Source organism: Corapipo altera, unplaced genomic scaffold, assembly GCF_003945725.1.
Source record: "Corapipo altera isolate COAL_440 unplaced genomic scaffold, ASM394572v1 48, whole genome shotgun sequence".
Taxonomy (NCBI): Eukaryota; Metazoa; Chordata; class Aves; order Passeriformes; family Pipridae; genus Corapipo; species Corapipo altera.
The window spans coordinates 3,406,185-3,432,745 of record NW_020884931.1 but is presented as its reverse complement, the minus strand read 5'-3'; the positions used below and the strand labels follow the sequence as shown (position 1 = coordinate 3,432,745).

Below are 26,561 nucleotides of genomic sequence, written 5' to 3'. Positions count from 1 at the left end.
GCTTTAATCTTATTTTGGATTTCAGTTTTCAGTTTGTTTTTAAAACACCCTTTAAAGTACCAAACTTGCCTCAAATGTAGTAATTTATCCAACTAGAAGAAATTATGCTATTAATGATATGAAAAGAGCCTAGCTAAGAAGTCAGCTTAACTTCTCTACAAAATAAGCTCCTTTTTCATAAAGGATGAAGACATTAAACCACGAAATAATCAACATTAGGAGGACTGCACTGCTTATGAGCAGAGCAGATAGGTATGTTTCTAATTCAAGGTTCTCCATTTGGTTGCTTATACGTTTCAAAAAAGGAAACAGCTAGTTACAGAAGAAGCAGTATGTGTTCATGCAAATCAAAGATACTACCAATGTGTAGATCAAAACTGAATTAACTTCTGCAGGCAATTTTACAGTATTTACGCTTCATTTTCCAGTAAATTAATAATTTGGAATTTAAATAATTCCATTTGTTTCACTAGGGATTTCACATGAGTTTTCGAAATCCTCAGATCTCGTAAATAATACGGTTTATCAGAACTCTGGAAGGGGGTGAGGAGAGGAGGGGCGTTAATACACTGCGGGGAGCACTCAGATAGTTTGGTGATCTGATCATACAAACCTTTATGGAATCAGATATTCCAAGAAATGCTGCCAAGATCTTTAAGAGTTTACAATGCTTCAAATGCATTCAAGTGCTATACTAAACTCCAGCTGCACTAGAGGAACACATTTTTGTGGATATTTCTAAAACAGAGGTAAGCCCTATCTTACAGGTACTACAAGAACCTGGAAAGTCTTGGGGTTTTTTCCCTTGTAAGAAAAGTTATATTGTAGAGCTTTAAGCATGTCCAAGAATTTGGTCAGACTAGATGTATTCACAGTAAACACAAGTATTTATGGATTCCATTCATGAGCAGCAACGACTGCGGGTTGATGAAAGACTCTGGCACTTTATCAACCTTTTGCATCTCCCACATTGGGCAACAAAAAGCAGCTAGCTATACAAGTTTTCAATCCAGAAAAGAGCTGCCTTTACAACTTGGAAGATGGCAAGTGGCATTTCAGGGAATGAGTTCTAGAGAAGTCTATATCCAACAGGGAGTACACATCAGCATGAAATGAAAACTGCAAGCCAGAAGTTATGAAGCCATAACAAATTCCCTCACGGACCTTCTTCCGTCACAAGATCTTTGCAAGCATCAACAGATATCTGTTAAAAATAAAACATCCTACTTCCCACCATCTTTTCCCTCACACAATAGATCTGATTAATATCTGTTTTCTGTGGAAGTGTATTCCTTGCCTCCTGTCTTTGTGCATGATCTGTACAGAGAAGTTAGAGAAAAGAGGGAATCTGTCCCTATGGATAATAGACTGCAATGTCCAAGCACTCAGAAGACAGAGTAAAACTTCAACACTGAATATATATACCCTTGAAAAATCCACGTCACACTGTGCAGGAAAAAGCTACCAACTTGTCTTTAAAGAAAAAAAAAAAAGCCCAAATTATGGACTTAAAAAGGAATAAGAAGGAAATGAGTCATGGGGAAAATTTCAGGGAAATTTCACATGAAAAGGAAACCCATGAGCAATTTCATAAAGTTTTCCATGCTCAGTTGTCCATCTCCCCACTACCCCCCCGCCTCTGCTCTTTCTTTTTTCTTTCCCAGAGGCTTGATGGAAGAGGACAGACCTCAAAATACTTTTATTTATTCTGCTATTAGAGGGATAACAAAACAGAGAATAGGCCACAGTGTGCTCTGACACTCCAAAGATTTGTCTGCTGCATCTTTTTATTCATGGAATAAAAAAATGTATTGCATCAAGAACTGGCAACTACAAGCATTCAAAAACTATGAATCAGATTGCCAAAACCCAAACACATTAAATAACCATTCCGTTTCCAGTTTTCAGACATGCTGTCAGGAAATGAATGGTTTCTTTCTTCTCCTACGTCAAATGGGCAGGTGGAAAATTCCCAAGCACGTTCTTCTCATGGCTATGTTCTCAATCAGCTGGAAAGCAAATGTGTCAAAGTCCCAATAAGGTCATTTGGATTTATGTCTTAGTTCCCTCCCTGACACTTGGAGTCAGCCTTCTGTCTTTGCTCATGCACTAAAGAAACCAGAAACTTGGGACTGTTCAGATGTAGAAGGCAGAAAAAGATCCCTAGAGATGGAAAGAGGTCCTCAACATCCCTACTATCAACTGTCTTTACTTAAGCAAATTATCCTCTTCCTTCTGTAAATATCTTAAGTCATCACCTAATTAAAGAAAGAAAAGCAAGCTGCTTTGCTGTTCCAGGCCAACATACATTTTTTCAATGGAGAGCACAACAGTTTGGAGAGCAGATGGAAACACCTGCTGGAAGCTCTAAAGGTCACTGATCTTCCTAGCTCCTCAGAAGACTGAGGCACACTGCTCTGATCGATACATTTACCTGTTCACATGCTTACAACCTTTGCAGCTTCTAAGTATTACTCAGAGTCAGTCTTGACTCTGAACACAGCCCAAGAAAATGCTTTCACAAAAAAAGTTTACCACAAACATAGTCTGCAGGGTAATTTGTCTGAATTAATTCAGAACAAGAAAAATTGAGACCTCATGTAAAACATTTGTTTCCAGGAGGCTCACAAAGGGATTTCTGCTACTGAAATAACATTGTGTTTGTCTTGAATAAGCGTGGTTTTCCAGGAGTCTTCCAATGAGACATTGCCTGGACTCAATGAATCAAATTTTCTAGCTTTTGCACTTTCCAAAATAAATAAAAAATGAAACTATATTAGCAATCAAAATAGAAGCAAAAGTACAAGAACTGAGAAGCTCTTTTCCTACACAGACATAGTCCTCAGATTCCAGACTATGTCTCAGTTCGGGTGGCTGTTCCCTCTGGTTTGGGAATTCTAGTCTGACAGTCATTGACCTGGAAACACTTTATAGTTACTTAACCTTTGAGGAATGGTCACAATTGGGATCCTCAAAAAAAACATTTTAGGGAAGTCACAAGTCGCACCGTGAGTCACACACGTAGAGATGGTTTCAAGGAATCAATTATCAGCTCTTTGGTTGTGTCATGGCACAGTTCATACACAGTCACTGCACTATACAGATCAGTCATGTAGATCTGACAGGTCAAAAGGCAGCAATCCCATACGGTTTGAATGCACAAATCCAGGTAGCAGAACTGCCTCTAGTAAAGCCACTGATGAAAAAGTTGTTCTTTCCTATCACACGTACAAACATGCATAAGTTCAAGGACTTGCTGATAAAAAACAGCTTTGGGGAAAAAAAAGAAATCTCTTTAAACTCTCACAATAATGAATTCACTGTAACCCCAAGAATTGCAATTAAAATAAGAACAACCTGTAGAGAACAGCAGCACATGTAACTCGAGACAGAAGCTGCAGTCAGTCACCAGCATTCAATGAGTCAAAGAACTGACATGGTGAACCCCATCAATGGTTGCCACACACTTTTGGTACAGAAGAAACCCAATCAGATATTCTGTAGCTGCAGGTAACATCCTGATTATTGCTCTAAAAACCTTCCTCCTGTCTCTCTTGCTGTCCTTCGGTCTTAAGCTTCTGATCCTGTTTTTCAGCAGTGGTCTGTGGCCTTTCTGTTGTATTAACTCATCCTGCCAGCACAGCCTTGGTTTCTAATTCCACCTCTTGTCTGCTTAACACTGATTCCTAGATGTCATTACCTACCATATCCTCTCACCCCACCTACTATTTCTCATCATATCACTGACGCTCGAGGAGGAACAAGCAAGCATGGATCAGAGAACCCCTAGCCTAGGATCAGTCTCTGGAGCTTGCATCCCATGTTTTTTCAGCTCTTCCTAACAATATTTCACTCCTGTCTGCCCTAAACTACAGAACCTATCCACTCATGGCCCAGTTAAGATTCCTCACTAACAAGTAAAAGAAAAGCAACTGGCATCAACCCAATTGATAGCCTAGAAACAAGAATAACAGCTGAGTATCATCAAGGAGCTACCAGTTGCCCTAGAGTTTCTTGCAACCTTAACAGATGAGGAATAAAACCTTAATAGTCAAATAAAAAGTATGCCCTTTACAGTACTTGTTCTCTAGCATCTTCGTTGTAGCATCTACCCTGAATTAGATCAGAGGCTGGAAAAGAGTCTGGTTTATTTTGTAGATTCTTTGGGAAGTTCTGCTATTATTCTGGGACAGGGAAGGAGAGAAACATTTACAAAAACTTGGCAAGAAATGACAACACCCACTTTTCCTTTGTTATTTTGGCCCCCATTGCTGATATTTTTGGATTTTCATTCTGGAAAAAGGAGAAAGATGAGGAATTGTCTGAAGTACTGTTTGCTGGGCTGCTTGCCCTCAGAAAATTGGAAAATAGCCAAGGCTGAAGAAAGAAAGCATTCTGTAAACTCAGATCTGACTTGTGTTGAATAGAACAACATTTATGGAGAATTAATATGTACAGTGTCTTGACCTAAGAGATTTTTTTATCTTGTATGATGTCGAAAGAAACGATCAGTGGGAAAAACACAGAAATGGCCAAACTGAATCAGCAGTAGTCCACCCAGTCATCCTGTCTGACAGTGTCTTATCAGATACCTTGATAAGAAGGTGCAGGGAAAAAGCCTGCAATAGGCAGTAACGGTGATTTTATTCTTAGCCCCTCTTAACATTTATCTTATGACATGAAATAATCAGGCTTATATTCTTCTCAACATTACTCATTCATTAGCAAGCCGGTTTTGTCTTCTACATAAAAAGAACTAATCCCTTTGTTCTACAAGCAATCTTTAAGCCACCTTCACTCTTGCTGAGTACTCAAATTCATAAAGGAAAAGGACTGACAGCAGCCAGACAACTTTCCCATTCAAGCAACAAAGGTACAAATCACACCCTCAGTTTCACTCAGCTATCAGTAGCAGGTAGTCAGTCAGAAGTCAGATGATTAAAATCCTGTGACTTTCTTAACAGCAAACGACCAGTGATTCTCATCACCACCCTCTCCTGTAATCTTTAAAAGAAAATAAAAAAGTCTAAACTCTGTATCTTGTTCTAAGGCAAAGTTGCCATTTTATGGAATATCTTACTAGAAAGCATTGTCAGCAGTGAATGGCAGCTCAGACTGTGTAGAACAGCTTAAAGGCTTCAGGGAGCACAGCATTAAATAAGAAGAAAGTAGTAAGAAGATTAGATCTCACATCTGGGATTTGTTCAGACAGTTGTAATAGAGCAAGGGATGCTCTTGAGAAGCTGTCTCTCCAAGCCAAGAAGGTCTGGTTGAGCTAGCCAGCTGTCCAAGGTGCCAACTACTAAGATTTTATCAGCCTTTAATTGTCAGAGGAAGTTCCCGTTCTCCTGCAGCAACCACAGAATAGGAACTGGGGAAAGGAGGGACACAGCCATATTAATAGGCACCACTGGCATGCTCTTTAAAGCACAGCTGGGAGCCACCAGCTTAGACAGCAGAACCAGTATGAACTGTCATGTAAAAAGATCAAGTCTGCAATGACTCCTTGTAAAACAATTATTTGTAATCTTATACAGCCTACGTTGCTAACACCACGGGGGGTAAAGAGAAGGAAAGGTGCCAAATGGAGAAGTCTAGTCTAACATAAAAATATGAATTCCTCTTGCCTGCATTATTTAGAGTATAATTTATTCATCACCACCTCAGACTGAAATGTCTGTGCAACTTCCAGAGCACAGAGAAGTTATTTTTCCCCTCCAAAATATGAGGAGTGTAAGACACACAACCAACAACCACTGTTTAATATAATAATAATGCAATACTATGATTCACTTGCACTAAGTCTGACTAAATATGTCATTATCTTTAAATAGAAAAGGCAACTAATAATTTTCAAACTAAAATTAGAAAGACATGTGATGTGAACTCAATGTGATTTACTCCTAATCTGAATACATTATGCTGACTTTCAAATGTTTTTGTAGGTGCTTTCGGTTTTGGTAATTTTCTTCTTTTTCACACATTTGTTTTGTATTTCTTTTGCTTACCAAAATGACATTTACTTACAGAAAATTCTAGAATTTTATACAAAAAAGGGCTACATCACTCTACTACTACAGAAACCATGCTGATATGAAATGTAGATGCCGTTGCAGCTGAAGAAAATCAAATGGCATATTTGACAATGAAATATGTGGAAGCAAATACACAAATAAACCCTTTATAATGAAAGGAAGTAATGCTAAAAGTCTTCTAAAAATGTCAGCTAGGGGAACTCAATAAAGGTCAAGACACTTTGAAAAGGAGAAGTTAATCAAAGACTTTCTGTATTTACAGTCTTCTGTTCCATAATTCAGTACAATGTACTCTAGGTTACTTTAAAGCTGTGACCTTTGCCAACATTCACTGTTCATTACCACAAAAGTCCCAAGTTTTGCTTGAAGAAGCCAAACCTGCTGATGTGTAAATTGTCTAAACCTACACCTTGATGTCCAGTGATGTACACCTCCAAAACCACTACTCAGATGACAGAACTTCACCAACATGATTACTTTTGACTGTTCTTGCATAAACCAAAATAAACAACAGGTGGGGAATGACCCCAGAACTCACTTCATATATTTTAAATAGCCTTTAATGTTACGGTTCCCACCACTAGCAAATGAAAATAGGTGGGGCAAATATTTTTGTGCCAATAAAAATGTTTCATTTAACAACAAAGCATGAGTAAAGAAGGCCAATTAAAATGTACAGGCACGTTTTGAAGTCAGCAAATTTAGAGCCACTCCAAAGTTGTGAAAATAAACGAGTATTTCAAAATGGGAGCATTACAAAAATGACAAGCAGATTTCCATCACCCTAAGGAAAGATATTTTTATAAATCATTTTCTCTAAACTGTCACTCTCAAAAGCAAAAATCAAGAACAAGAGAAATTGTTTTTTGATACTATGCACACTCTTGAAACCCCTTCTTATTTTGTGGCTTAACAACCACATTTTCCTGTGTTTAAAGTGCTTCTTTCCCTTCTTATAGCACAAGACCATTACAAAAAAGGAGAAACAGCCTATAGTAAAACAGACTACACAGCAAGTGCTTCTGTCCTTCCTCCCTCAGGAAAGAGTATTATTTTCCCACGGCGTCTTAGTTACAATGTACATTTAAATTGCTCTAACAGCAGCTAAAACTACCACTTCAGTTTTCAATTCACACGATTCCTAGGACTTAAAAGCGGAAATGAAGCTTTCCCACATAACACCCCTTATTCTGCAACTTACTTAAAGCTAAGTAGTTATTTCCTCTGAGACTGATAAAGAATGCATATAAAGTAGCCTTTTATTTTAAGGAGAATCATCTTCCCCTGTGAATCACCCACAGGTGATCTCAAACCCGCAAAGCCTGTATGATATTTGCACAACAGAACCACACAGGATGGCTGAGGTTGGAAGGAACCTGTGGAGGTCAGCTGTTCCAATCCTCCTGTTCAAGCAGGACCATCTGCAGCCAGTTCCCCAGGGCCATGTCTAGTCAGCTTATGAATATAACCACCTTGGGCAATCTGTCCCTCACAGTTAAAAAAGTGTTTTCTGATGTGTCTCAGTTTATGACCATGGCCTCTGCTCCTGCCACTGGGGACCACTGAAAAGAGCCTTGCTCCATCCTCTTTGCACCCTCCCTTCAGGTACTTGAACATACTGATAACATCTCCCTCCCTGGGGCCTTTTCTTCTCCAGGTAAACAGTCCCAGCTCTCACCCTCTCCTCACATGTCAGATGCTCCAGTCCCTTCATCGTTTTTGTGGTCTTTCACTGAACTCTGTCCAGTATAGCTAGTAGGTGCTTGTGCAGGGTCTTAATCCTAAAAACTTCTGCAAGAATCTAGAGAACCCTGATTAGCTTGGAAGTTAAGCCCGAAAGGTTAAAATTGCCCCTTTAGCTACCTCAAAAGATTTTACAAGAAGGGAAAAGGCCCTCCAAATTCACCATGAGGGGGTTTCTGTCTTTAACCACTAGAATAATAGCTTTGGTCCTGGTCCTAACTCAGAACAGACTACTTAAGGTCAATTTTCAGGAAATTCTGAATTATGCCTGAAAATATCTCCCTGCTAGCTGCAATATTAAGAGACTATAAAGTCACTTAAAAATTCATCAGTCCTCAGCTCCATTTCAAACAGTCTAAACTTCATGAAGCAAATAATATAGCTGATAATGTTGTTTTGCAATATTGCAAGGCTGAGAGAAAAACTAGTAAGAGATTAAAAGACAAAACATGAAGACCAAGACAATAAAGGAGACATTTTCATAGCAATCATTGCCCAAAATAAACGAGAAGAGGAAAACAGGTGAAACTGTTTCCAATTTTGAAGCTTTTTAAAATGTGTATAAGGTCTCAGCAGCACTATGTCATGGCATGGCCTATCAAAATAGTTCAGATTACTTTAAGAAAAAGTCAATATATTCCACAACAAAAAAGTGCACCAACCTTCCAACTTTTCTCCCTCCACATTTTAGTAAGAGGACCCAATACCAAATATCAAACTAGAAGACATGAGCAACAACTGAAAGTTCCTTTACACCTCTTTATATTAAGCCATTATTTTCCCGTAGTGCTTTCCAGAGCAGTTTACAGTAATCTGCAGTATGCAAAAGGGATATAACAGACAAACAGAATGAGAAGTTATGTGCTAAGCATTTCTTAGGATGTCAGAATTTTCATTAACGAACACTGTAGGAAAGAAGAAAGAGATTAATGGTGACAGAGCAAGTAATAAACGGGATTTTAGGTATTTTAGGGAAAATAAAAATTTGAAAGTGATCCAAAACCTCTAACAGCACATTTGTAAGCCTTTTTTACTGGTAACGTATTCCAAGCTTCAAATCAGGTTTGACTGCATTAGTCAATAAGGAAAAATGTAATAATTTCCTGATAGTGCACTGAAAATCTTAGACCAAACTACAACAAAAATAAACAATAATCTCTTTTAGAAGGAATATTAGAAAAGGATTCTCCTCTAGTTGTTCAAGAACGCCAGGGATTTAAAGTATTTCAAAATATCTGGCTACAATTCAACACAACATGGCAAATGGGACTCAACGATCAACCCTCCCATAACAGTTTATCCAGTCAAATAATTTCCCTTTATAACTTTCTATCTCTAGCTTCTATACTGTCAGATAAAGATATCAAGCATGTAGATGGGAAATTACCTCAAGAGATATCATAACAGACTCTTTTAAACTGCAAGTAGGTTTTTCTATATTTTAGGAACCACATCAAGTCAGCTGCAGGATGCCCTATTAAATAACATCTACAATCTGCAATTTTGATAGAGTTGTTACACATTTTGATAACATAATTTAGTTACTTTCTATTACGCAGATCAGGTAAGAGAAATATACTTTGAAAAGATAACAGTTTTTCCCACCAAAGTTCTTACTTTAAGCATTCTTAGAGGGATATTATTTTTTTTACTAGTAGGGAATTCAAGGTATTAATTGTAATTTGTCATCAGATATATCCATGAAGGTTATCACTGTATTCTCGATCAAAAGATGAAAAAAATATTTAAGTGATCATCAAATAAGATAAATCAGGATGAAACTAAAACTCCAATCTTCACACCTCATTCAAAATGCATCTCCAAGTTATTCAACTGCAAAGATGTCTGTCAGTTCACCAAAAAGCTTTGTGTAATTCTAATTCCATAAAAGTCTAAAGTACATTTAGATTTAAAAAAAAAAAAAAAGTACATTTTTAGGCTTAAATTCCTGGCTGTGAAAGCCAACAAAGATTAGGCAAAGCTGTCTACCACCAATTAGACAGTAAAAGTCAGTCAAAGCATAAAGACTCAGTATTAATTTCTCGGTAGAAAGGCATCCCAATCAACATCCTTCATCTTGATTGCAGAGACATCATTCTGAAATTGAAAAAAGTGGTCCTAGATGGCTAATACAATTTTCACAAGAGTTACTATAAAAAGAATTTCAAAATGTGAGTTGACAAATTAGAAGAGGCTATTATCCTTTTACTTCTCCTTGGAACAATAACCATACACTCAATCATGCATACGTAAATAGACAAGGAACTATTTCACTTTGGACAAAAGCAAGATTTAAGTGAGAGCCATAAAGTATAATTCAGTCAAACTGCAGAATCATTTACGATTAACTTCTTTGGAGAAATAACTTGGAATAGTGACAGATTTTTTTTTTTTCCTGGCACTGATATGGTTAGTGATCTTGATACTATATTCAGGAACTCAATCCATCGACTTCTCTCTGGAGTCAGCATTGATCTTGGATATCTGTCATTTGCATACAATAACGCAGACTGCCAGGAAAGCACAGTCTCAGACTACAGATGAAGTGATTCTGTGGAAGCCTAACACACTATAGTTAGTTTCAGCCTGAAGAGCATTTAGGCCAGATCAGCACCACCAGAATTTACTTGAGGAAGAACATCACCTTTAGCAGGGTAATTATCCTCAGCATAAGTACAGTTTGCTAAGGGGATGCACCACCGCCCAGCACGCTCCTCATAATTTGTCACCTTCATGTTATCCTCAAAAAACATTTGGGATACTGAAGCTGCACAATGAAACATACAGAAATTATAAAACATCAGAGTTAAGGCTGTTGCTTCCTGGTTGGTTTGTTTTTTCAAACAGGAACCCTGCCTCATCTAATGCACATGCTTCAACAGTGGTGTACTCCTCATAGTACAGTGTTAAAATTAGACTAAGCTATTAAAATCCTAGGAAAAATAGCCTTTTTTTCCCCCTCTATTTTTTTCTGTTTCCTCCATCTTATGTTTATTATACCACTATCTGAAAATGTTATATTTCAGTAATTTATTTTCACAAAAGATCCTATTTACATTTTTATAACTCAAGGCCTACAGCACACAGCATATGAATTGTGTCTGCTTAATCTGGAATGTTTCCAGACTAATTTTTTTCAGAATATTTGTCAGTGTGCAGTACATCACAAGCACAATTCACAGTTGCTATCAGCTTCAGTTGCAGCTGCAAAAGGTTTGCATTCTTTATTTTATAGATGTCTGACCTGAAATCTTACTATTCAATACAAGGATCGCAATTAGTTACTGTTAATAATGATACATATCTTGCTTTTAAGTAAAAAATAAAATCTAACTCTTCAGTGGCACTTTACAGAAACCTTAAGCTAATCATCTTCACTCCTTTATTTAGTTCAGGATACGACATCAAGCATGTGCAACAAGTAAAATCTGTTCTACAGACCACATTCTTTAAATCTTTAAGGCATTCCTAAAATACAAGCCATGCTGAACAGCAAGTTTTCTAAGGGGGGAAAAAAAAGAGAATGTGTTATTGGAATTACAGCCTATCAATTCAAATATGGAGATGTGGGTGACATTAAAAAATTTAGCCCATATATCATTTGGTACTTATGTTTCTGTTGGTATTTTAACAAAGGCTAAGATCACAAGCCTACTGTGAAGAGAATCTGGGGGACTAACAGCTGCTCATCTCTAATAGCAATCATGTAACTTGAGAAATGTCATTTTAATATTTTCAAGGAACAAAGGAAAACACTCTGATGACAAGGTAGGATATCTTAAACTGAGGAAGACCTAACACTCCCATGTGCAATATGTATCCTTTTCAAAAATCAAAACCTCGACATTTAAATCGGTCACATAACCATATCATCCTAAGCCTTCCCTTCAAACTCTCCAGCTACATTAAAAAAAAACAAAAAAAGTCAACTGGAACATCACCTAGAAAGGTAACAGACATAACTGTTTCTGGATTTGCTACATTTCAGGGTAGATCTGACAGCATCAACAGGTTAATGGGCAAAAGAGCAAAGTGCTAATTAAACCAAAAGCTTGTATTTCAAACCATTACAGTAAATCTGTATATTCAGTGTACAACTCCTTAAAGCCAGCAGGCTAGATCGGGTTAAAGAAAGACCAAATCCTATCACATTTAATGTTTCACATGCCTGATTAAGGTACATTTTTGAGTACTTCACTATTTTCCTCCACAGAAGCAAAATAATCTCTTCTACTGCTATTAAACACTCATAAAAGAACTGATTTTCAAATAAAAACATTCCAAAGGAAAATAAGTTATGTTTTAGGGTTTTCATATTAAATAAATTCTGTCCACCAAGAAGAATCAACGAAAGCAAGCTTACAGAATTTGAAGGTAATAAACTATAATGACTCCAAGTCTTTTTTTGTTTTAATTTTATTTTTCCTCCTAGTTACATGGGAGTCAGAAAATTTCTTTATTCTGCATTAAGGAGCAACTTATCCAAGGTAACTTCCTTCTGAAAAAATAAATTGAGCTTTTAATTACGATTGCATTTAGAATGCTTATATAGAACTTTTCTAACCTTCTTCCAGAGCAAAAATAGTTAAAATGTTTTAATTAATGCACTTTTCCTTGAGAAATATTTCCTTTAAAATGTTTTTAATATAACTCAACATTGGCTGCATCTTTCCTGACAGATGGTATTTCCTTAACAGAGAATGTCTCAAATGGTTTATGTATAACATTCTTTCTAAAATTCATTTCCTTTCTGTGTAAGAAGTTAATACACCAAGAAAAAAAAAACCAACAGGAATGTTTCATGCCATGTGGGATATAACAGTTCTAGAGTTTTGCTTTAAATTAGCCGACTAATGTTTTTGGAGAAATATTATTAACTTGGTTGAAGCTTAACATTTGGAAAACGGAAAAATACTTGCCCACAACTTTGCTTCTCTCCAGATCCCATTCCAACACGAACTTCGCTTTTATGTTCTACTCTTCAGTCCATGTCTGGTGGAAATCTGACAGGTCTTAGTAAGGTTCAACTTAGGGGAGAGATGTTAACTAGATGGTTGGTTTCTTCTTAAGAACAAGTGACTGACAGTTCCATAACAAGTATCTCCCAAACCAGAAATGAAAGCTCTTGATAACTTCACTCTAAACATTAAAATCACTCAAGACATTGAAATCAGCAGAAAAGCACAACATAACCCTTCTCAAAAGAAGGACAGACATTGAGGTCTCACAGAAGATACAACTCCAAAGGCCAGGCCACTCCTCCACACTAACACCAAAACACAAGTTCCGAAGAGCTGGGAGACTTGTACCAGCTGAACGCAGAAGAACTAAGGTTCCGCATGACAAAAAATCCTGGGAAATAGAATCTTTACAGGATATTGAGACCAAAGGCATTTGCTCTGCAGTTTGTAATACTTACTCCCTGTAAAGGTTGTAAACCCTTGGCTAAATTGCTGGAAAGCTACAGCAGCAACAGGAGTCTTCGAGTGATGAAGAAATACCTACAGACAATTTCCCTTTCCTCTTGTTATGCTATAAGCATTAATTAAAATATTACTCTATATAATTAATAACTAAGTACTTAAAAACTTAAGTACTCAAGTAAGTACTTACTAAGTCAATTAGCACTTACTAAGTACTTACTAACTGTAAGCAACTAATTACTCTATTATATTAGTCTGCCAGATCAGATAAATTTCAGTACTGCTGAAAATTTTCATTCTAAAATATTCTGCAGCCTATGCAACTCTATGTACAACAAAATTTTGCAATTACTATTTTCCATTTTTTGGGCATCACCTAGGTAGTATGTAAATTTGTGATACTTCTAGTAAACATTATCATCTGTATTAAAACTGTACATAGAGAATCCCTTGCACTGAAATCCAAAGCTATGACCAGAAAATCTTGCTCATATGTGACTGAAAGGACCAAACTTTACTAAATCCTCTAAACTCTTCATAAGGTTCTTTCTTCAATAAAAAATAAGTGCTATTAGTACGTTCTCAAAGATATCTACTGCACAAGGGTGCTGTGTATCATGTCATATTGTTCTTCAGTAGACTAGCCTATTGCAATTACTTTAACAAAAACCACATCATTTCAGCTATTTTTCCCTTTAGACAGAAGATAATATGTATTCCTATGTTTTCAACAACCATTTTAGCAATATGCCTATTGTGACCACTCAAGCCACATTCACTTCTGCCTATACCTAATTTCCATCCTTCCATAACTACAGAGCCATTGCCTCAATTTTACAGATCAGTCATCTCTCAAGGTCCTTTGATGACCTGCTGTAATAAGAACAGACATGAAAAAATAGCTCTTTGACCCTTGACATCTTTGCAGGCATTTGTCACTCAAAAACTGTTAAGGTGGTAGATAAGATAAACATGCTGCTTTTTTACTCACTGTCAGAATCTAAATAAGATGTGCCATTCAGTTCAAGTATTGTCTTAGAGTGTGATTCTTTTTATTGCTTAGTGGAGCTGACGCTGTCCAACATCTAACCCTGTATCCAACAGAGGTGCAAAACTAAACGCTTCTCAGTATTTATGAAAAAAATCAAGACTCTTTCTTCAGAGTACGACTGAGACACAAAAAGTGCAGTGCCCACCTTTAGTGCAACACATGTAAAAATATTCTTCAAGATATGTTTTTACAGAAATTATCATTCCAAGTAAATTGGAATTGGAAGTATCTAAAGACAGAACCATTCACCACAAAATAATGAAATATCAATTTTGTAATGAATAGTAGACCCAGGGAAATAGTAGATACTGTAAGGATTTCATTTAAAACTTGGTATTCAAGTGAAAATTCAAACCCAATGTTCCTAATAAAAGAACACACTTCTCTGAGCAAAGCCATAATTTTGGGAGAGACACACCCTTTGTCACTTCCAATGGTTAGAAACAGACGAGTCTGCAAAAGATTTATTGTAAATCACATTGACATACAAGTATTTTTCTAAGGAAACTTTAGTGCAAAATGTATCCATCTGATGGAGAAAGCAAAAAATGCAGCAAGACCAATCCTTTTCTGAAACAGTCTATTTCCAAAGGTTAGAAAGATCAAACATAACCAGAACATTACATTCCATCTTCCTAGACAGTCTGCGATTATTTAAGAGAGATTAAAACAAACCAACACCCCCTTCCCAAATGTGAAAGGCATGCCAATTCCCAGAACACTAACTGTTTCCACTATCTGATGATGAATTACACATAAATAGTTCACTGGCAGTGCATCATTTTTACTTGTCCCAAGGACAAATGCACTGACCTGGGCAAGAGACCTTAAAAGAAATTGCTAAAACTGTTTTATTTTTAAGGGAACTCACTAGTTAAGTTGACAGATTAAGCATTGTTTTCACATGGAAGAGGGAAGATCAGAAGAAAGCTACTGTCTATGCAGGAGGCTGATAGGAAATTATTAGCCTTACCTTACCAGAATCTATGTGTTGGCTCAATAACCTTGAGTGGTATTACTTCACACTTCTTAAAATATTGTACTCAAGAAAAAGAGGTTTTCCACGAGTGGAGAGTTAAAAAAAAAAAAAAAAAAAAAAAATTAAAAAATAAACTGGCTCTCAGCAGACTTAACAGGTAAGTATTTCTTCTATTTGTTTTGCTCTTTGAGAAACTTTTTGTAGTTTTCCTTGGCTTTGTTAAAGAACCTAGCAATGACTTCCCTGGCGCACATGGCCTCTAACTCCAGCTGATACACAATCCCAAAAATTTACACAGCAGAACCAGAAACAAGCTCCAAGTTCTGACCATAGCCTGGAAGCCCATTTGCAGCTTGGCTCACTTTGAAAAGTTATCTTCCATGGATAGGCATGTAGTCACCACTGTCTCCTGGCTTACCACACCAGAAGAGTTAAAAGCTGTTTTTCATGAGCACAAAGCATGTAACTGCTATTCAGTGAGCAGAATGATTGAGAAATTCCCACTGTATCACATGAATTCTGGGGAAGAGTTAGTCCTGTTCATGGGAAAAAAAGGTTGAGTGAAATTAAAAAGTGTTTGTTTCACTTAAGTTTCTCAAAAGCAACAGCAGCAATTAGAAAAAAAAGGTACGCTTTACCACTCATTAATAAATTTGTTATTGCTTATTCTTCCTATAGTACTAACAGCTTTTTCAAAACCATTGTTCTTGGCATTTTAGCAGATCACTAAAGTCACAGTAACAAATGTGATCTTGACAGCAAATCAGCTGAACAGATGCCATGATTACTGTAAGTATTAAAAACTAGAAGGATCTAGTCCTTCTAGTATCTGAATAACAAAATTAAGCATCTGAAAAACTAAGTAAGCTTTCTCACAGTTCCATGTCCAAACCAGGACAGAATTTTTTTCGACATTATTTTCATCTGAGAAACAGTGTATCTAAGGTTACCAGCACATCTCCTGTAAAAACACCCTGCATTCCATATAATGGAAATCCACAGAACTCATCATTCTCTTACATTTGTCTTCACATTTCTCTGTGAAAGGTATTCACTCTACCTGCGATCAGAAGAAATGGTCTATCTGGAGAGAAGCCTGCTGACAGATTGACTCCCTTGATCTCTGAACACTCTGCCAACAGGAAAACTTTCTGGGTACAGCAAAGACCTTTTCTCCTGCATTTGGGTAAAAAACAGTGATATAAGATTGGTAACAATTTTGGGGGTTTTTTTGCTTGTGAGTTTTCTTAATATTTTTCTAGAAACTGAAACTACCAAATGTTTAGCAGTAACTCAGAGAGTTGTAATAGCCACCTGACAGACACAATTCAGACTCCTTCCCACTTCTGTGTGGGAATATACACAATGTAGCCTATCCTCTACACAAAGCTTTACACTTGCTATACATCTATTTACAACTTTACCTCACCAACTGAAAATGGTAACTATACCCTGCCTGAAGATGTACAAGATGATCAATGAAAACTTCAGTAATCTCCACAACAATGCTTGCAGGGAAGTCTGGAAAAACCGTGGCATTTTACTTTGTTTTGATGTTGTAATTTAGCTCTTGATGAGCGGAATTTACAGCTACCTTTCAAATTTCAGAAGCACAGCATGAACTGCTTTCAGTGGTATTTCTTACAAAGAGACTACTAGTATCATCATATTTGAGCCTGTCTATAAACATTTTTTGCAAACAAATTGCAAAAACACTTCAAAAGCATTAATCAGCTAAAAAACCCATTAATTTCTGCATACATTTTTCTACATAAGTTAAATCACATTAGGAGAACATACTTTTTAAAAGATGGCTTGAGCTAATTTTAAAGATGGTTGGAAAAGTTTGGCCTATGCTGATTAAAATCTATACTTAAATGAAAGGAAAATTTAACCACAGAAACTGTTCTCATTTTAGAAAAACAAGCATATCACTGCCAAAGTGCTGTCCTAAGTTTAGATTGCTGTCTGACTAAAACATTATAATTATGAGAAACTGAAATGGATTTCTAAATGTTTCAAGATGAAACAGCCATTGGGTAATTTGCAAGATATGCAATTATCTTCTGAATTCAAAACACATAATGCTAATACTTGCTCCAAACAAATGAAGGCTGCAGAGCGCTGCTTGTGTGAAGACTGGGGAAATCAATGTTAAACATCAATATCAACACTAGATAAGAGTAATGAAATCTAAGAGCAAAATTACCAAGTGATGTGGAATTAATTACTTAAAGAATTTTCTTTGAGGGAAAAAAAAAAAAAAGTCATGGAATCTTTTATCTGTTGCTTCTGTCTCTCAAAGAGCTGATCAAGCTGAACAGATGATTTTCAGCACTTTTATCACTGTTAAAACTGCACCAGTGGTCACACGAGGCATTTCACCCAAGTTCCCACGTGTAGCAAGGCAGTGACATTTTTACCTTCAAACACCAGAGAGGGTCTTCCAAAGAGATATTTGGGTGGAATGATTATCATACTGACCACACAAAAATTAAAAGGAAACAAAAATTAAACAGAATCACACACTAACCCCAGATCTGTTTGTTAATGTCATGTATAACCATTGTGAATTCCAGTTACTTTTGAACAGTAAGTTAAATCTTGACCTGCAACAATCATTAGCAGTTTGATGCAACTTAGAGGTTTCCAGAAAGTCAAAGTAACTCCATTACTGTTTAAAAATTATGACTGCAGGTACTTGTCAGTACCTGCACTGTCTTTCATTGTTTGCCTTTAATTTAGCAAGAAAAACTAATGGCTTGGTTGTGTTTTATTTCTTGGTCTCCTTTAAAAGCCTGGGTGTTTGGTTATCTTTTGACTCTTCTGACTGCAATCCAGCCTCTTGTTTCACTGATTTGGTGAACAATCTGTCATTCATATATGAAAGCACCAAGGGATTGTGAGCATGTCTAGGGACACAGCAGTTCATAGGAACATCGTAAATCAAACAGTAATTTTAAAAAGGACTAGAGAAATTTTTCAAAAAAAATTAATTCTCTTTCTACAAGCAGCATGTGGTGATCCACATAACTGCTTCATATAGACTCTTAAGGCAGTCTCTTCATTTAGCCTTCATGGCACCTCTGAAGCTGCCATCAAAAGAAAAGAGCAAACAGATTTCTCTCAACCATAAGAGATGCTGGATGCCTTAAAAATAACAAAATCATTGTAAGCTTAATGAGAAAGCACCTGAGATTAAGCAATACTTTCGGAACCACTGCAATGAAAGCAATATCTACTCTCTTGATACCTAAGATAACATCAATAGCAGGTTTTATACCAAAGGATGCCCAAAACAAGCTCCTCAAGAGTCATAGGAGTTTCTGTATCACAGATGCAAAATCTTGGAAGAGCACACTTAAAAGCAAGGTGAAAAAAAGCAGGGGGGAATCACCTAAGCCTATTGTCAGATTAAAGGCAAACTCAAACTCAAGAAAAGATAGTGTGTGAACACAGTGAAGCAATTACTTTTGTACTGACAAGTAAAGACTCTCCCAGTTTTTAACGCCCAAGCATACAAGAAACCCTAATAAAACCAAATCAAATTAAGTAAATTAAATTCACTTTATTCAAGTTCAGAAGTAAACTAGCTCAGCTAAGAGAAAAAGATGTAGAAAAAGGAGAGACACCTTGTCTGTGTTTCAAGATTTCTGCTAACACAGCTCTCTTGTATCTCACTGTGCCCTGCAGCAGCAGCAGCAGCAATGGACTTTACAGTGCAGAACTGCCTTTCAGGAGCAATTTATTTTTTTGGCCAAGTCAACAAATAGTGAATTCAAACTGCAAGCCTTTGCCCACACTCAGCTGGGACCTGTTTAAAAAAGGCAACTCTCTAAAGGTTCCATCTCCCTCCCTCTTAGCTCTGAGTGCAGACCAAACACCACGCACAGAACAAAAACAAGGCAGCTCTCCTCAGGCCATTTCTAATAAAACATTAAATCAAACTATGGAAATCAATACCTCATACAGAACATGAGGAATCTTGTTTGTGCATTCTCAGCATCACAACCTGAAGAAATAAGGGGAAAAGGAAGGGGCGGCCCTGAACAAGACTAAGTGGAGAACAGGAGAATGAAATAAGGAAAGAAGGATAGATCATTTGTAAATGATGACTAGATAGGAGGAAAGCAAAATTGACAGAAAAACTCTGCATGTCCCAAGAAGCTGGAAGAAGCAGCCAACAAAAGTAAAAAATGTGTTTTGGCAAAGCAGAGTTGGGAGGAGTAAGGGGTAGCAGCACACTGAAGGACGGGACAAGTGGCAGGAAAGAAAAGATGTATGAGACTGTTTAGACAAAAATTAAGAGAAGGAAACTCTATAGGGAAAAGTCTTGGACGGAATCAGATAGAAAGCCAGCAGAAGGACAAGAGGATTTATACCTGAGATAGTTCAGATGATTAAGAATCTAAGAATTAAGAATCTGGATTTACTAAAAATAGCTGCTGAAGAAGTAGAGACGCTGTAGGAACAGATGAAACATATGCCACCTGAGTAACTCAGAAAGGGTTCCTTGATCCAGCAAATCCTAACACCACCAAAATCCTAAATCCAGCAAAATCCAGCAAATCTCAACCCCAGGTGGGTGTGAAGAAGACACCTTACTACACTTCCAATTTTCTTTTCAGATTGCTTTTGTGAAGAGGGCAGGCAACTCCATGAAAGCAGAATTCATCAAGGCTGAGGAGTTGGACCATATCAGAATCAAGGTTTCCCTGCACAACTTCAGTGTGGCTTTTACAGCAGGGTACAATATTATCTTTCCTTCAAAATTCTGCCCCACTGAGTGCATATGGTGGACCAGCCCCTGAGATTGAAAGAAGGCTTTGTAGGTGACTTCCCTCTTTCAGCACAGAAACACTTTGCCAAGCAGCGAACAGAGAAAATACTCTGGAAAGAGTCCTTCCCTTCACTCTTACCACATATTCCCTGCACATGGCTGACTTTTTTTTTAATTGAAGCTTTTCAGAAGTTTCAAGTATAGTTCCGATTTTCTGAATGACCAACTTGAGATTTGGTTTCTCAAGGTACAGCTTCACATTGTACTTGACCCATAGCTGGTTTATATTAGGGCAGAAGGAGAAGCAGCTTTCATTCATATCAGAGCAAACACGCCCTAGAATAGCTTCCATCTGACAGAAAGCCATCCCCATAAAACTGTTAGATCAACTGTCCCTGAAATCATCCAACCACTAAATCCACTACAAAGACAGTAGCAATAACTCATGGCCAGTGATGGCAAAGGAGTGAGACCACACTCCTCAGCTGCAGCCCACACACTGACCAAACTATGTATTCACATGTTAAAGTGTACCTTGATTTGCTGAGGAGTCAGACAGTACAGCTGCCACTGCAGCTTTGCATTCAGAGCATTAGATAATACCATAAAACATTATTACAAACTCAACCAACTCATTTTAGATTTCTGTGTTCAATTTAAGACATACTTTGGCTTTCTGGTTTTTACCCTCGTTTCCCCATTTCATAAAGCAGGAAGGTGGGCGGGGAATCCATCTGTTAATCTCTGCGTTACAGTGGAATAAGTTTATGCCTGAGAAACATTAAAATATTGCTGTACCTATTACTGAAAAGTCCAATTTATAAAGCAAGAAGAAGGATGGGGAGGGGGGGAACCCATCTGTTAGTCTCTTGCAGCAGAATAAGCTTATGCTTGAGAAACATTAAAATATTGCTGTGGTATCTCCTACTGAAAAGTCCAGTGGTGCAAAAGCAGAGACTGGGTGGTGTCTTGAACAGAACAGCCAGCTGCTATGAAGTAAGTGAGAAACAGTGATACTTTCAATCAATAAGCTAAATACACTACCCATCAGTGTAGTCCACACTGTGCACTGGTATAAGTATAGACTAAAAAAGTCCAGTGACCACCAAGAACAGTGAATACACATAAGCGCCAACATGAAGTTACACACATAGTTTAACTCCAGTATTTATTTTTATTATGCAGCTCCTTGCAGACACAGCTATGTCCCGAACAGCCCAGTTGTGCAAAGCTACAAGCCTTGTTCTGATACCCACCCTGCACTTCTTACACAAGAGACCATTCAGGTCAAAGTTTAGCTTTGCCAGAGGGCACAGCGAGCCCAGACAGCAGCACATGCCAACACTAACGGGAAAAATGACACAGTAACCAGGGAAAACCACCCAGCTACAGCTGGAAAAAACCTGACTGACTTCTGTGTACGTGCAGGTCTAAACAAGAGACTCCACTTTTCCCAACAGGAAAAATTTTAAGGATGAGACTATAGCAACAGGCCTCCGTTTATTCTTTCAAGTGCAACAAAAACAGCAGCACTGAAACCGAGGTTTTGGGTACCGTACACGTCTCACACACGCGCAACGCCTCCGCAGACAGGCTCAGGGGCTCTCCTCCATCGCCGCGGCTCCCGCCCTCCTACAGCGTGGCGACCATGCCTGGAGAGAAACGGGAGGCGGGTGAGAGCCCGGCGGGCGAGAACGAACCGGCGAGGCCAGAGCAACGGCGGAGCCCTGGAGCCGCTGCCACCGCCAGCACCGCGGCCCGGCCCCCCCCTCCCTTCCTCACCTGGGACGGGGCAGCGCCGCGGCGGGGGGAGCTCAGGGAGCCGCCGGGCCGCCGCCATCGCCCATCGGCGCCAGGGCCGCCGCCATGTTCGCGCGGCCTCTGACCCGGACCACTTCCGGTCACGGCTGTCACGCCGTTGCCATGGCAACGCCCCTGGACCGGCCTCCCTTAAAGGGACCCTGCGGGGCTCTTGCGGCCCCGGCCTGTCTGGAGAGGGGGGCTCGGAAGAGTCTTTTGGGGTACACGGAGCCGTGGTGCCGCTGCCCGGGGGCTTTGGCACTAGGGAAGGCAAAGCACTCGTCTCAATTTAGTTACCAGCTGAAAAGGGATAGTGATTCATCAGCCCCACGGCGCTGCACGAAGGGGAAAACCCTACTACTGTTTAGCTGTGGAATTTGTCATAAAATAGCTTGTCGGGTGTGAGAGCAGTGGAAAGCGACCATGGCATGATTTCCACTGCCGTGAGGAGATGATTTCTCTTTAACTTTCCCCCGAAACGGGGTGTATTTTCAGCTTTTATTGCACAGCCTTTACCGCCACTCACTGTTGATGCAATTAACCCCTTTATACTCTTTCCACATGCATAGTTTTATAAGTAAACAAACGTGGTGAAACCCCCAATCCAAGAAGGGAAACTCCAGGAGGTTTTAAGTAAAGTTTTATGTTTGCGTAAAGCCAAAGTGAGTCCATGCCTGGCTGACAAGCGCTGTTGGAATAGGACCAAAGCAACCAGACCTCTCTGACCCTACAACAATTTCACATGCACAGACAAACATGCCCCTCTGCAAAACTACTGTAAAGTGCAAATACCAAGGCAGAACCTGATCCCATACCCATTTAGGGATATATTGCCCTGCAGTCACTCCCCTGGTGGGATCCCTCTTTTCCACTGCAGTTAGTTTTGAGAACAACATTGTCTCTTCTGATGTGCCATCATCCAGTGAGAATCCATTGCCCTAAAGAGTACCTTCGCAGAGCTGAGAACCAGTCATCAATTTGGTCAATGCTTGAAATACAAAAAAAAAAAAAAAAGTAGGGAATGAACCTTTGGGTTAATTTGTCCTAAAGGTCATAACGATGTTGGAAATTCCACTGTCATCCCTTTTCAAGGGATCTTATTTGTTCCTTCAACCTGGAGGAGTAGGGGCTAAGGCAACTTAGCACGTTAGTTGCCTTCCACTGGTGGAAGGCTGTTGAGAAAGTGGAACCAGACTCTTCTCAGAGGTACACAGCAAAGAAATGAGAGGCACTGATCCCACGTTCCAGCAAGAGAAATCCCAATTAGTTAGTAGGAAGGAATTCTTCAAAATAAGAGTGGTCAAGCACTGGAACAGGCTTCCCGAAGACCTTGTGCAATCTCAAAACCTCAAAAAAGTGAAAGTACCAATAGCATCCCAAATCCTTCAAAATGCCTTAGCTGAAGAGACAAAGACAAGTCCCTGTTAGATCACACTGCCTCTTGTGTCAGGAGGCTGTTTGTTGTGTGATTCACCTCAGCTGACTTCTGCTAACTAGGAAACAGGCATTTAGTCAGACTTAGTCACCAAGGTTCCCTCCTCTAGGCAGCTCCAAAAAGTGATTTGTTCCATCCCAAATTGGATGTCTAAAACAGCTCAGCACACAGTGAGCTGAAATGGCTCACCTTGGGATCGCTCTTGCTGATGACATAAAGCTTGGTGAAATGAATCCTCACTGGTGCCTCATGAAAATAAGGACAAAAGGAAGGCAAACTGCTGAATTTTAAATAGCCAAGCATAAGAACTTAGGATGAAAGACATAACACTGGAAGAATGTCTCCAGGGGTAACATGTGTTGTGGGCTGTCAGCTACAGACTTGAGGCCAGGCTTCCGGGTAGCCTCAGAAATTTGAATGGAAATAGGGAGTCTGCAGTGATGGCATCTGATTTAGGCCTCCTGGCACAACCCTGCAATGCTAAATGGAAAGCTGTCCCCATATTATTACTGCTGTTGTCTACAAAGGCAAGTGGGTGAAACTGCAGTCATATCTGTGTGTGGCTTTTGGTGTTTGTAACGTAGGGCAGTTACAGCTCTTTTCATTAGTTTGATGAACTGATAATAGGCAAAAGTGCATATGGCTAATTGTCTCTTGGGTTGAAGCTCTCTGTATGGTAGAAATCCATGCTAAAATGGGTTAATAAAATCTTGAAAAAGATTTTGTAATTGGAGAGCTAAGTAAGGAGCTTTGGCGCACTGTACACCAGAACACAGGCCAGAATCTTACTGCAGCTCATTCTCTGGCACTTCCAGATCTGGACAGATCACTTCACTCTCCTATCAGTGTAGTAGGAATAATAACACTTTCCTCTTGCTGAGAGTGCTGTCAGGAGACAGTAATCAAAGTTTGCAATTTTATTAGAAAATGTGAAAAACTGTACAACTCTCCTTCTTACAGTGCCAACACCTGGCTATACAAACTTCTAGTTAAGATATTTTACTTACAACTGCAGAGAAAACAATTTAATAAGATAGACTATAATGAGTGTGTTCCTGTTTTTCTTAAGCACCCCAAAGCAATTTTGTACTTTTTGTAGATAAATCATTTTGTCTATCACATCGACATGCAGCCAGCTGAAGAAGAACATGACATCTTTTCAAGCATTCACGATAGCACTCTATTAGAAAATACAAAGGCAAATTTAATTTTCAGTTGCAACTACACAGGCAAAGTAGATAAGCACCTTGTGCTTTATAGTGACACACTTAATGCTGAACTTGTGTGAGGTGAGTTAGTGTAACCGTTTTGTTAGAAAGCAAAAAGTCTGCTCAAGAAAAATATAGGCATTCATAATGCCCCTACAGTTTTTGTGAAAGTGGAAAGTACAATTTCTACAGCCAAAGACAACAGTGAGGGGAAGAAAAGAATGTTCAGTATTCAGCAAAAAGGAAGAATTCGGCTGACTGGAAATGTATGTGCATTTTAGAAGGTTTTCTTAAAATAATATTAAGGTACTGGCTTTACCTCCACAAAAATAATGCCATTTGACACTGAAGTCAAGCTTTCAACGTGTTTGAAATAAAACAATATAGGTTTAATTTAGCCACAAAACAATTCCTGTGGGCAGAGCTGGAAGCAGTAAGGCCTGATTCCCAATAGACTTGCTCCCTGTCTGTCAGCCCATCTCCATCTCTGCTGCATTAATTTTGTCTCCTTCCTACACCGTGGATAACGTCTCCACAAAGCAAGAAGCAATAGGTGTGGGTTGGCCAGCGAGTACCAGCTGCCAAGAGAAACAATAATGTTTGTTCAGTTGGGGCATGAATTTAGTTCTTGCTCCTCTGTTGAACTGTCTGTATTAACAGATCTTGTAGGAGCATGATTGTTTCTGAGACTTCTACCTTTCTGCCCTTCCACCAAATTTGAGTGAAATTTGTCAGAAAGTTTCAAAAGATTTTGGAGGGGGAAACTTGTAGCCAGACTAAAAAGCAGCATGGCCTCATAGGTGATATTTATGTGAAAAAACAGACTGAAAAGCTCAAAAGTTGACTACAGTGGTGGTGGTGGGAGGGTCAGAATAAATTAAAACCTTTCTGCGAGGGGGTGAAATTAAAAATTATTGAGATTTTTGAAGTTGTGCTGACACCTGAGAGATAGAAAATGAAAACAGAAAATTATGCAAGTGGATTATCCATCCACTGACAGGACTTGGAAATATATGGAATGAAGAATTTAACATGTTGATAGCAACACAGGAAAAAGAATTTTTTTGCTATAGCTGGGGTAAGCTTTACAAAACATTTTTTGGTTGTATGATTTGTAGTGGGACCTCTCCATTCCTCTTCTGTTGGCATAGCTCAGCTGGATGACAAGAGGCATCATGGAGCTCATAGCAAGCTGCTTAGAGGGGAGACAGAGAAGAGGGAAAGCATTTGAAACCAGTGTCACTAACAACAGCAATATGCCTAAGACATTTTGGTTTCTAATTGCTATTGCTTAGTTCTGTATTTTACTTGTAGACTAAGTCCCCTTGGGGCCTATATCTGAGCTGAGGGAGTGATAGACTATGTGACACTCAAAGGAAAGAAAAGATAAGCAATATGGAAAATATCTTTAAGCTTCCAGTCACGCCTCCCTAGAAGTGCCAAAAAGCAGCAGAAAGATAACTCATGTTCTCCTGTTCCTTGGAAAAGCCTCAATCACTTGAATAAAGAGACTTGCTGGGAGCTCTTGTCGCTAAGTGGCCTGGACTGTGCTTGCATCAAATGGTTTTCAAATTGTGACCCAAAAGCTACTTATGGATCTGCTGTTCACATGGCTGTTTCCACCTCCTAAATCTCATCAGGATGTGTTAAATGCTTTCCTAATGGTCCTATGCCATGTAAACAATTGCAAAATTAGCCCCAGAGATGTTGTTAAATGGTAAATTAGAGTGGAAGCAGAGGAAGAGGAAAGGATTGAACGACAGAAAGGGAAAAATGAGGAAGGGTCATAAATGCAAGAGGTGAGAGGTCACAAGGTGTATTCCCTAAAGACCTCTGCCCCAGAGAGCAGGGCAGATGTGATCATTAGGGCCTCTCCTGTGTTTACTCATTGAACACTTTAGGATGGCTCTGCCCTAACACCGTGCTCTCCCCTAACAATCCTCATATAGCTCATTTGCTGATACTGCCATTCTCCACATCCATCTGGGTTTTTCCTCTCTCTTGGGTTTGCTAAGCAAATTTCACTGCCTGTGAGAAGAGCTAAGTTATTTGATGTCTGGATCACTCACCTTCTCGCCTCCATTTCGCTACTTCTCTGGAGAATTCA

General features: G+C 38.8%; 1 protein-coding gene across 3 annotated transcripts in view; it reads right to left on the bottom strand.

Annotated features, from left to right (window-relative positions):
- LCLAT1 (lysocardiolipin acyltransferase 1) overlaps positions 1-21,887 on the bottom strand; it is a 115,397-nt gene extending 93,510 nt beyond the window's left edge. The window contains exons 1-3 of one of the 3 annotated variants that reach the window (XM_027659317.1): positions 21,794-21,887; positions 21,571-21,663; positions 16,292-16,407 (exon numbers count right to left, since the gene is read on the bottom strand). The gene's annotated coding sequence lies outside the window, so the exon portion shown is untranslated. Of the gene's footprint in view, positions 1-15,525; positions 15,624-16,291; positions 16,408-21,570; positions 21,664-21,793 lie in introns of those variants that run through there. The other 2 variants (XM_027659318.1, XM_027659320.1) reach the window with 2 other exon arrangements.
- Between the last annotated feature and the right edge of the window lie 4,674 nt (positions 21,888-26,561).